The following is a 10,480-nucleotide window of genomic DNA, read 5'->3' as shown; positions in this document are numbered from 1 at the left end:
ACTGCTCTTATCCACTGAGCTACTCACCTCCGCTCAATTGTACCTGTGTTCCTTCTCCTATTTCAGGAGTGGAAAGTCCTAAATTGGGCAAGAAAATTAAACAAGGGAGAAGCGAGAATCAAACCTGCAACCTTCAAAACCATTGTTGGCCGGCTGTTTTACCCCTGCACCAAAGCTAAGCTGTGTCCTGCAGTTTAGCAGTTGGCTCCTTAAACACAACAGTCAGAACTCAATTACTTTTCCTAACAAAACATTTATTCTGTGACATACATGACAATATTTTGAATGAGCTATTAGGCTTATCAAGGTGACTGAAATGTGGGACTTTTTAAGATTTTTTCTTCGTAATTGGTTAGTAGCCAGCTCGTTAAGCTTCAACTAATCAATGATTGGGTACTAGTCAATGTTGGAGGAGATTCATGGTGGTAGAGGGAGTCTTGGCTTCATGATCGGCAGGCAATGCTGATGCCAGGATTCAGGGAGTGGAGGAGACTCATCGTTCTCAATCTCATCGCCCTAGGATTCAGGATTCTTATCGACTCAATCTCATTGAATGTTCATGTTTGTGTGGTGTATTTTTTTCATGTTGGAATCCTAGGCCAGGATCTAATTTCTGACGCAGTAGAGTATTTGATGACCTCCAATGGAGTTCTCATTTTTCGTGTATTGGTTAATGACTCAGGGCTGTCAGTACATTGCCTGTAGATCTCTAGTATTGAATGATGAGGTTCCATGACCCATCTGTGATTCTTCCCAGAATTGGATACATTCTATTGTGTTATTTTAACACTGATCAGAGACAAAGGAGATCAGAATCTTTAGTTCAACTATCCTTAAAGAAAACCTCCCGATTCTGTTAAAGGGGAGATCTGACTGTCACTTTGAAGAAGACTTTTGGACACTTTAAGTTTTAATTTAGGTGGCAGAACTCTCATTAGGATCTGAGTTTAACCTCCCCAGTGCTGGAAACAATGTACAGTCCTGCAATACACAAGCCGAATTCCCTGTGTACAAGGACATACAGATAACTGTCTGGAAGTAGACACGCTCCCTTTATTCCATGGAGTTTGAGGTTAGGCTGTACCAAGATTTACAGTGCCCCTACCTTGGGTATTGCACTGCAGCTATCGCAGGTACAAGGTAATAAAGACAAGACTGGGCGTCTTAACAGGCACAGCATACACAGTAATAATATCAGTTGTAATATCATGTGCCAGCACACTGGGCAGTGGGGAGCATTGTACATTTATTGGCAAAGCACAGGAATTGACATTTAAGGACCACAAGGCGTTTTTATCATGATAACAGACTAAACATACACTGCTTGCTACACCCCTGGGTTGATGGGGTCCTCAGGAACAGGGTGGTTCACATCCATGCAAATGGTAAAAATCTCAGGGGTCCTGCACTCTCATGTGAATAAGTCAGGAAACAGAAAAGATCGATAAATACATTTATTTACAGATGACCTCATCTGGGGAACAGAAAATGTAAACGACATGACAAAATTCCACAAATTATCTCTGGGCAATCAGGCATTTTATGATTTGTTCCTTGATGTAAATTCACAGGATTGGCTGCTGAAATGTTTGTACAGGATCACGTCTAACTTATCAGATCATTTAATATTTTTAAATATATTTGTCATCCAGGTACAATATCACCCAACACTCACTATGAGGAATTGCAGAGCTGTCCATGGTGCTGATCACAACCTGCTACAATATCAGCCAGCACTCATGCTGAGGAATTTTATTACAACCAAGGAGGGATTACTGACATGGACAAAATTCATATTTTATGTCATTTTTTTATGTCATTTATTTTAGGACAATCTAAAACATAGAGGAGATCCTAGGCAGGAAACCACTTTCAGGGGCACATAGACATAGAACTAAAAGGGAGCTCTATGGATCCCTGCCTACATCACTCTGCAGCATGTAACACTCTTTACAGCAAGGATATAGTAAAGCCATAGACTGTACAACAACTACAGGGAGCAGACATATGGGCATCCAGGTGTCAAGTTTATCCATGTCATTGCAACCAGCATTGGTGTTTACTATGGCGCTCTTCATGAAGAATTACCTTTTAGATGGAGATGAGAAGCAGGGCAACTTTGTATGGGTTTTGGGGGGTGAGGACTCCTATAACTGATGGCAGGAGAGGGAAGAGGTTTGTGGTATGTTTGGGCTCAGTATACCAATTCTATACAGATCACTCACGGCCTGTGTTAGTAGAAAAATCAGATGAAAGCTCTTTTTCCAATTGATGTACTACAGATTACAGAAACAAGAAACTAATCACCAAAACCCTTTAAATGGAAGTTATTCTGTCAAATGGTCAAGTAAAAGAGAACCAAAGGAAAAATATAAAAAATAAAGCCTGTACTAAAACGCTTAGAAAGTATAATTAAAGGTCATGCATGGGGATCATGGTTAGGAAAACAACCAGGGACAAAAATGACTGGCAGCAATACTACACTACATGTGCTGCAGAGAAAATGCACAAGACCGATATACAACCTCCAGTGTAACTACCTACAACCAGCACAATCTTCACAGGTGGTCATGTAGGAAGTACTGACTGCACTGCTGGACAATGCTCTAATTTTTATCTACTTGTAGCTGTTGAAAAGAGAAATCCTTACTTAAAGATAACACTTTAGATGGAATGGAGAGAAGTTAGAATCTGTTATGACTGTGTGCCCTCTTGTGTACACAGCTCTGGGGGAGCTCCCCAGTGGGGACACAGACCACAAAGTATATATCTAATACTACACATCGTCCAAAACAAACTTAACTGGAATTCAACATTATTAAACTACAGGATATTAAAGCAGGTGATAAGGATTGGAATGCCAGGTGGATAATTCTGCTCTGTTACATCATGGAGCACCAGTAGACTCTTTCTGATGGTTTTCTGTCCATTTGTGGGACCTGTAGGAGAGGGAAATGCCATAAGAAATACACACACCAATACTCACTACAAGGCCACAAAACACATACCAGAAGAAGGGAGGAAGACAGAAGATCCATTGTGGGTATGAGGGGACACATGGGAGTTACATGTAGACCCATAGAAGAGGCAGAAGGATAAGAAAGAGGGGGATACAAAAGCCCAAAGGAGGGACAGAGAAAACACAGAACCCCCAAAATAGAAGTAGGAAGATATAGATAGGGTAGCTTTATAGATGAGGCTTAAGAAGGGGTGGGGGAGGTAGAGGATGAAATTGATGAACTTTTGTCCTTTTAGTATCTTGCACTACTAAAGGAAAAGTAGTGAAAGAATAGAAAGAAAAAAAATTTAATACCAGTTCTTGAACAATCACGCATTTAAAAAATGATACCAAAGGTAATGCTAATCTCAAAGTAAAAGAATAAAAACTGAGTGGAAATAAACATACCCAGCACCTCAAATCACAACTACACATGCCTGGTAAATTTTGGAATACATTGGAAACAATCTTCAGAAGAGGCCACATGTTCTAACACAAAGCCATTGCTTTGACAGGAAGGCACCAACACCAGACGCTGGAGTTTTCAGTAGTCCTTCAGTAGGGCAATGGACACCCAGTGGTATACACAGCAATGGTAGTCACATTATCCCTGCCAAATACACCTCTGAAGGGGGTTAACAGAAAATATTAGGGTTCAGTGGGGAATGTGAGAAGATGCCCAATGGGGAGGTACCAGTGCCCAAGTGTATATTGGGGGACAGTGAGAACTAGAGGGGCACATTGGTGGTCAGGTGGCACTTACCTTGTTGTATTCCTTATCCCTACTCTCCCAGTTTCTGCAGAGAATAGCAGCTGATCACAAAAACAAGAATCCTTCAGCCCATCCACAGGACACTGGGATTCTGCTTATATACTGGAGTTTTGGGGGGGGAGGGGGAGAACGGTATTTAGCATAACAAGTACCACACTGCTATATGTTTTCCAAAAAGTACCTAGAAATTTAGACAATGCATTTAATTAAAAAAAATATTAGGTAATCTCAGAGTCAATTATTCACCAAGGTAGAAGAGGGGAAAGTTTCTGTAATCTGAAGTGATGGTTGAGCCACACCATCCTGAGACAGACCTCATCTGCATTTATTGCCTTGGTGTGACCATGTTATAGATCCACAACATAAGCAGAAGAAAGTGGACCTGATGAAGTTGATTTATGGGGGAGTATGGAGGGAATAATAGCAGACAGTAAGTGTAAGAGAGGAGTGCAGTGGGTATTATAGGGGCAGCATGTGCAAACAAAAGACAGCAGGCAGTTTATACAGGGAAGGTGAACTAAGGGTAAAAAAATAGCAATATATGAACAGGACAGCAACAAGTTAGCGCAGCAGAAAAAAAAACACGCTTAAAAGGTAGGACTGGACAGGGTAGGAGTATGAATTATGTAAAAGCAGGTGGATGTGTGGCAAGTCAAAAAGGTGTGGGTAGTAGAGAAGATAGATCATTGAGGTGGTGCAGTCTAAAGTTGGGAAGGAAGGCATCTGGAGGCAGCAGAGGCGTAATGAGTGCAGTCAGAGATCCCAAGACAAGCTGCCCAGGTGTAAGCCCCTGGTCAGTACCAGTATACACCATACACCGGTCCCCCAATCTAACCCTGCAGTCTTCACCTTTAGCAAGCCCCTGCTCAGCTTTGGAAGACAGGTTGTGTCTCCCAGCACACCGTTCCCCTCAGGACTAAATGTTCAAGTGATAGCATCTAGTTATAGGCTGGCAGAAGACCAGGGGCCCACAGAGTAAGCAGTAAAAGCACTACAAGGCAAATCCAGAGTAAAAAACCAAGGTTATACATGGGCAATCAGTCCACCAAATGAGGTACAGAGGTAGTAGACACAAGCAGAAGTCAGTCCAGACTGGATATAAACAATGGGTCAGGAACAGGCAATGGTCAGCAACAATAAACTTTTTTTTGTTTTTTTTTACATTTTTATTAATTAGAGAAGTATAAACAGATTATTTACAAATAAAAAGAAAAAATCCAAGAGTACAAATAGAAACAGATACACAAATTACAATAAAGTACCAAAGCAGAACAGAAATTTTGCATGCATTTTGCATATTCAGATTAAAGAATCAGGGCACATGCTTTCCAAAAACTAAGTCACTTTTAAAGTAACAGTCAGTCTTCATAGCAGAAGAAAGAACAAAGTCCATTCTTGAGAGCAAAGTATGTAGTCCATTTGTAAAACGTAAAACTAACGTCCATTGCTAAGTAAAACAAAATTTCCCTTTTCCTAGGTAAAGATACATATGAATAAGAACCAAGATTATCTTATGAACAGGTAAGTACATAGCATTTTCCAACATATACAGAACATTTATACAAAAAACATTTTTCACAAACACAACAAGGTATGTACATTTTTGCTTCCCCTTTTCACAAGAAAAAAAAACCCATATATTTTGGCAAATACACAAAGAAAATTACACAAATGTTCCACATATACATTGCCCATGTTCTCTGGGCCTATAGTTTACCCATTTTTTGCAATCAAATAAAGACATTTTGCTCAAGGAATAATACACTCCTTTTCATTTATAAAATCATCTTTGTACAAGAAAAGGATTCTTGTTTTCTATAAATCAAATTCTAAACAATTTATAGAAATGCAAAGTAGCTTTTTCTTATCAGAGAAGGAAAGAGAAGGACGGTACATGATAACCTGGTGGTCAGTGTTTGAAGGCCTGTAAAAATTTCAACAAAAGCCCGGCTGACCGCCACACAGCCCTTGCATATGGACAATTCCAGAAGAGATGTAGGGTTGATTCCTCAACCATACATCCAGATGGGGGACAGAGGAGAACTCCCAAACCCCTCCTATGCTTAAAGGCAGCCAGGTACAGGTACTCATGGACACCCAGCCAAGTAATATCTGTTAATTCGTTTGATATAAATTTTTTGTCCATGTTTTATCCAGATACATGCTGACCCTTTTGTAGTAAAAATGGGTAAAAGTACAAATTCCTCCTCTGTTTGGATGAATTTCCTAACTTTATTTGCATCCAATAGAGCATTTTGGTCCAGGTTTTGTAGGATCCAGATAGATACATTTTTCCAAAATTGTGTATGGCTTTGGAGGAATGATGAGTGTTGAAACTGTTTGGGGTGGTTGGTACCATCCTCCCCTCCTAAACACATGACCAGCTGCATACTGAGAAAATATGACCATTTGTTAGATTTGGTTTGGAGGCACTTGAATCAGAGGGAAAAAACACAACAGAAAGATCTTAATATCCAGGAGGTCTTTACCCCTATTTGCCTTGCTTTTGTGCACAATTGACCTTTTTTCAACAGTTGAGCTCCGGAAAAATGTGAAGATATTTCTATATGGAGAGCAATGGTAGACAAGGTCTAGGTCGAGGCAGAAATATTGATTTAACAACCAGCGCTTTACCTTCTAATGTTGTTATGTAGTTTCCAGAATTCAATATTTTGGCTTTTTTTCCTTGAACAATGCTCCAGCTTTGGTGCCTGTTTTGATGGTCAAAACCCCCTCCCAAAATTTTGATAGCTTTACATGATGTTGCAAATTTATAAATGTTGAAGCTTCCACTGGCCAAGATAAAGACCATTACACTTGTTCATATTTAGCTTGAGTGCTGAGCCTGTGCAAAACAAATTCAGTGTTTAGCACTGCCCTATTGAGAGCAGCCTCTGTGGTACAGAGGACAGTAACATCCTCCATGTATGCACAAATTTTGGCAGATTGACAATCATCTTGATATAAGGACTCCCCGGATTACCTTGTTGAACATCATCTGATAGGAAGCCATTGATTAAGACTTTGCTAGAAGCACCACTGTAAAGACATCTGATTTTGTTAATTAGTGTAAGAGGAAAACCTATTTATTTCAAGCATTTTCACAGATGTGAAATGTTATCCAATGCTTTTTGGAAGTCTAAGGACAAAGTCCAATTTTTGCTTTCTCTCGTTTGAGTACCATAGCTTTCAGTAAATTTAGACCATCATGCACACTTCTACCAGGGAGCCTCCTTTAACATGTCAGATTATGTGACCCTAATCCCTAATTGTTTTTGTATGTTTTATTTTAAACTTTTGCTAAACCTAAAAAAAATTTGTGCTGTGCATTTAGCCTCTGGAACCATTTTACTTTCCTCTTTGCTTCCTGTATTCCTTTCTGGATCAAGGGCCTAGTTTTCTTTTTGATGTTATCCCACCAACTTACGAGGTTGGAAAATTTGCATATGTTCCTGTGCCATGACTTGTATGCTAATGTGTATTGTGTTTTAATCCCGGGATTCTCTGGAAGCATGGAATTTAGCCTCCATATCCCTGGCCCCTTGGATGTAACTGATAATTTTAGGTGAAAGTACAATAACTTATGATCTGAGAAAATGCTCTTTTGGAGAGTGACTTTCCCTAGAATGATAGAGCGATGGCAAAAACAAAAGACAGTGTGGGACTTACTTATATTGCTGGACCGTGTATAACCAGGATCATTTGGATGTAACTTTTTCCAGACCTCCTGCAACTCGAGATCATCCATCAAGTTTTTCAGCTGTTCAGATGTTTTATCATTCCTCCTTGTTCTACAGCTGACTCATTTTTCACCTGGTAATACACAGTTAAAATCACCACAAACAATTGCAGGGGAGGAACCTGGGATGAAGAACTGTATGGTATTAAGAGATTCAGCTTCATTTTTCTCCAGGGAGCAGTAGATATTAAACACCCTGAGTTCCTTCCCCCTAAATTTCACCATGGTCATCATAGCTCTCCCATGATGATGAAAAGGACTATGTTCCCCTTTGCAGGGATACCTGTAGCTGATTTTCCTGACCATAGTGAAGGGCATGAAACCAGAATTGTCTTGAGGTGAGGTTAGAGGTGTTCATAATTTGGGTGGTGGTCTATTTTACACTCCTGAAGACAAAAAAAGTCACAGTTAATGCTACTTAAATAGCTACATTTTGCTGACCGCCATACAAAGCTTTTCAGAACCCTGACATTCAGAGAACAAATTTTAAACTCCCACATTTTCAGAGTGCCAGGACTCTATATAGACACCGGGTGCTGGACTGAAGGGTTCCCCATCTGAGCTGGTCAAAGGTGGAATTGCTGCAGACCATCAAATCTGTTGACTCAGTACTGTAAACTCACCAAGAGATCTTAATTAGGTTCCTGGTCACCAAGCTGTGCCATTATGCCAACTGCAGATTTTTCACTGCATCTGCGCTTAACTGTGGTTTCTTTCTTGTCCGAACTGGACCAAGACTCACTCCTGGTCCTCCTTTGTCCAGGTGTCGGGGGGGGGGGGGGGGGTCAGTCCCTGCAGACGCCTCAACAGGTCTGGCTTGCCCTTCTGGAACACCTTCAGGACTGCTTGGTAAGGCTTCCATCTCCTCCTCCTTATTCACCAGCTTCGACTGGGATGGTGCTGCAGGGGCTTCAGACACTAGGTCACCCTGGAGGTGTGCAGCTACCTCCGCCATATGAGCAGCAACAGCACCCACACCACCTGACCACAGATCTTTGGCCACTGGTGTAGTGGAGGTGGCATCCGCCCCCACTACACCAGCAGAAAAGGGGGGGTGTTTCAAGCCTCCAACCCCCAGGACCAGACTTGAGCATGACTATACTGAATTTTGCCACTCCATATATCACAGACATTGTAAACCTTCTTGGGCTCAGATACAGAGGAACAGTAATTATGGAGGAAGGTTCTGATGTCAGCTTTTACAAACAGATTATAAAAGTGGTTTGTTAATAACATTTCCTCTTGTAAGTACAAAAGTACAAACTCCCAGCCATCAAAGTCATTCATTTTCTATTTTTTTTCAGATTATTGTGCAGAATATTGCAAGCATCCATTCCAATAAATGACAGAATAAAATTACCTGACTTTTGTTCTTGCAGGCAGTGATCTTTTTGATCTCTTTGGTTTTTTTCCTCCCGGTATTGGTCTACAAGTTTTTGCAAGGGAAACCATGCCTCTTTCATTCTTCGGCTCCAGAATTCTGAAGAACTGGCAAACTTTCCCATCTTTATCATTTGCATATGAGATATTAAGGTCTCTCCTCTCACCTCTCCTCCTCCATGATACAAAATAAGCTGAAAAAGATAAACCACACAAAAAAATCTTGGCAGCAATCACTCCTCAGGAATTTTCAAATACCTTGTCCCAATAGCAGCATAGGGGCTCAATGTACCCCCCAAGGCCTAGACAGGCTTATTCCCTGATGATCCTCCAGCACAGACTAGCCCAGGTAAACACTACAACAAACAAATCCCACAGGGAGCAGAGAGGCTTTATAGCCTTAACAGGCAATGGCAGCAAAGGAGCACTAATTGGCTCCTAAAATCCCTTTCAGCTGTGTGCAGCCTCAGAGTGTGATGCCTAGAAAGTACAATTCAGGCTGCACAGCTAATGGGAAGCAGAAAATGCTGCTATTTACCTTGCTGCTGGAAATGTCTCCACTGAAAAGAATAAATGGGGAGAAATACTGCGGTGGCGCACAGCACAGGATTGCCAGCTCCATAAGCAACTCCTAACACCAGAGTTGTTAGGTTGCTTGGATGACATCTGAGAAGTGGCAGGGAGAATACCATAAAAATATTGGGATGCCAAGCGGAGAGCTCGTGTCTTTGGACGATATATAGCTCATAGGCATGGTGTCGTACAACACAGCTTGCAGAGTTCAGGGGTCACAACACAGTGTATATTGTGACGAACGCCCTCTCAACGTGTGGCACATCTGCTCTACTACTTACAGTTTTTGAAATTCTGCAATAGACAAATGGCCAATCCTGCCAGAGTAGTGGTTAATGATTGATTCGGTAGTCTGCTCTCTGTAACACCGCCCTGCATTTCGTCACTCTATCCCAGATTACAATTGTTGTACTCTAAACCACTTTCCGACAACACAACCCAGGTTTGGCAAAAAGATTTCGATATTCCAGACCTCAATGATAAAATTGTGCAGGGCTATCCCACGGTACGACAATCTACTCCCAAAGAAATCTGGAGGGAGACACAATTTAAAATTCTGCATAGGGCTTTTAGGGTGTTCCGCCCACCTAATGGGACGCAATCCGCCATTATGACCAGGCAAAATGGGTGTCTAAGCTGTGACTGTGATAAAATTAAACCTAAACATTGATAATAGGATTGCATTCAAATCTAAAGATTGTGGAATTAGGTTCTTTCTTATATTAAGAGTGTGACAAACATACAGTTAGTGTTGGAACCACTGTTGTGTGTGTTTGGGAATTGGGATGCACAGTCCTGCAGTTTATGAAAAGGAATGAAAAATGCTGGGCTATAATGTTACAATGGATCCATATAGATCCACCTAGGTTGACCAATATCAAATCCTCTTTGGGACTGTTATACTATAGAGATTTACTAGAAGCAAGAGCTTCAGCAATGATGTAACAACATTTTTTGAAAAGTGGTATGCCTATATAGAGTATACTTTGGAACCACCGGAATGAGGCCAAGTATTATA

Source organism: Pyxicephalus adspersus, chromosome Z (genome assembly GCF_032062135.1).
Source record: "Pyxicephalus adspersus chromosome Z, UCB_Pads_2.0, whole genome shotgun sequence".
Taxonomy (NCBI): domain Eukaryota; kingdom Metazoa; phylum Chordata; class Amphibia; order Anura; family Pyxicephalidae; genus Pyxicephalus; species Pyxicephalus adspersus.
The sequence above is the reverse complement of the archived record's forward strand: the minus strand, read 5'-3'. Positions refer to the sequence as shown.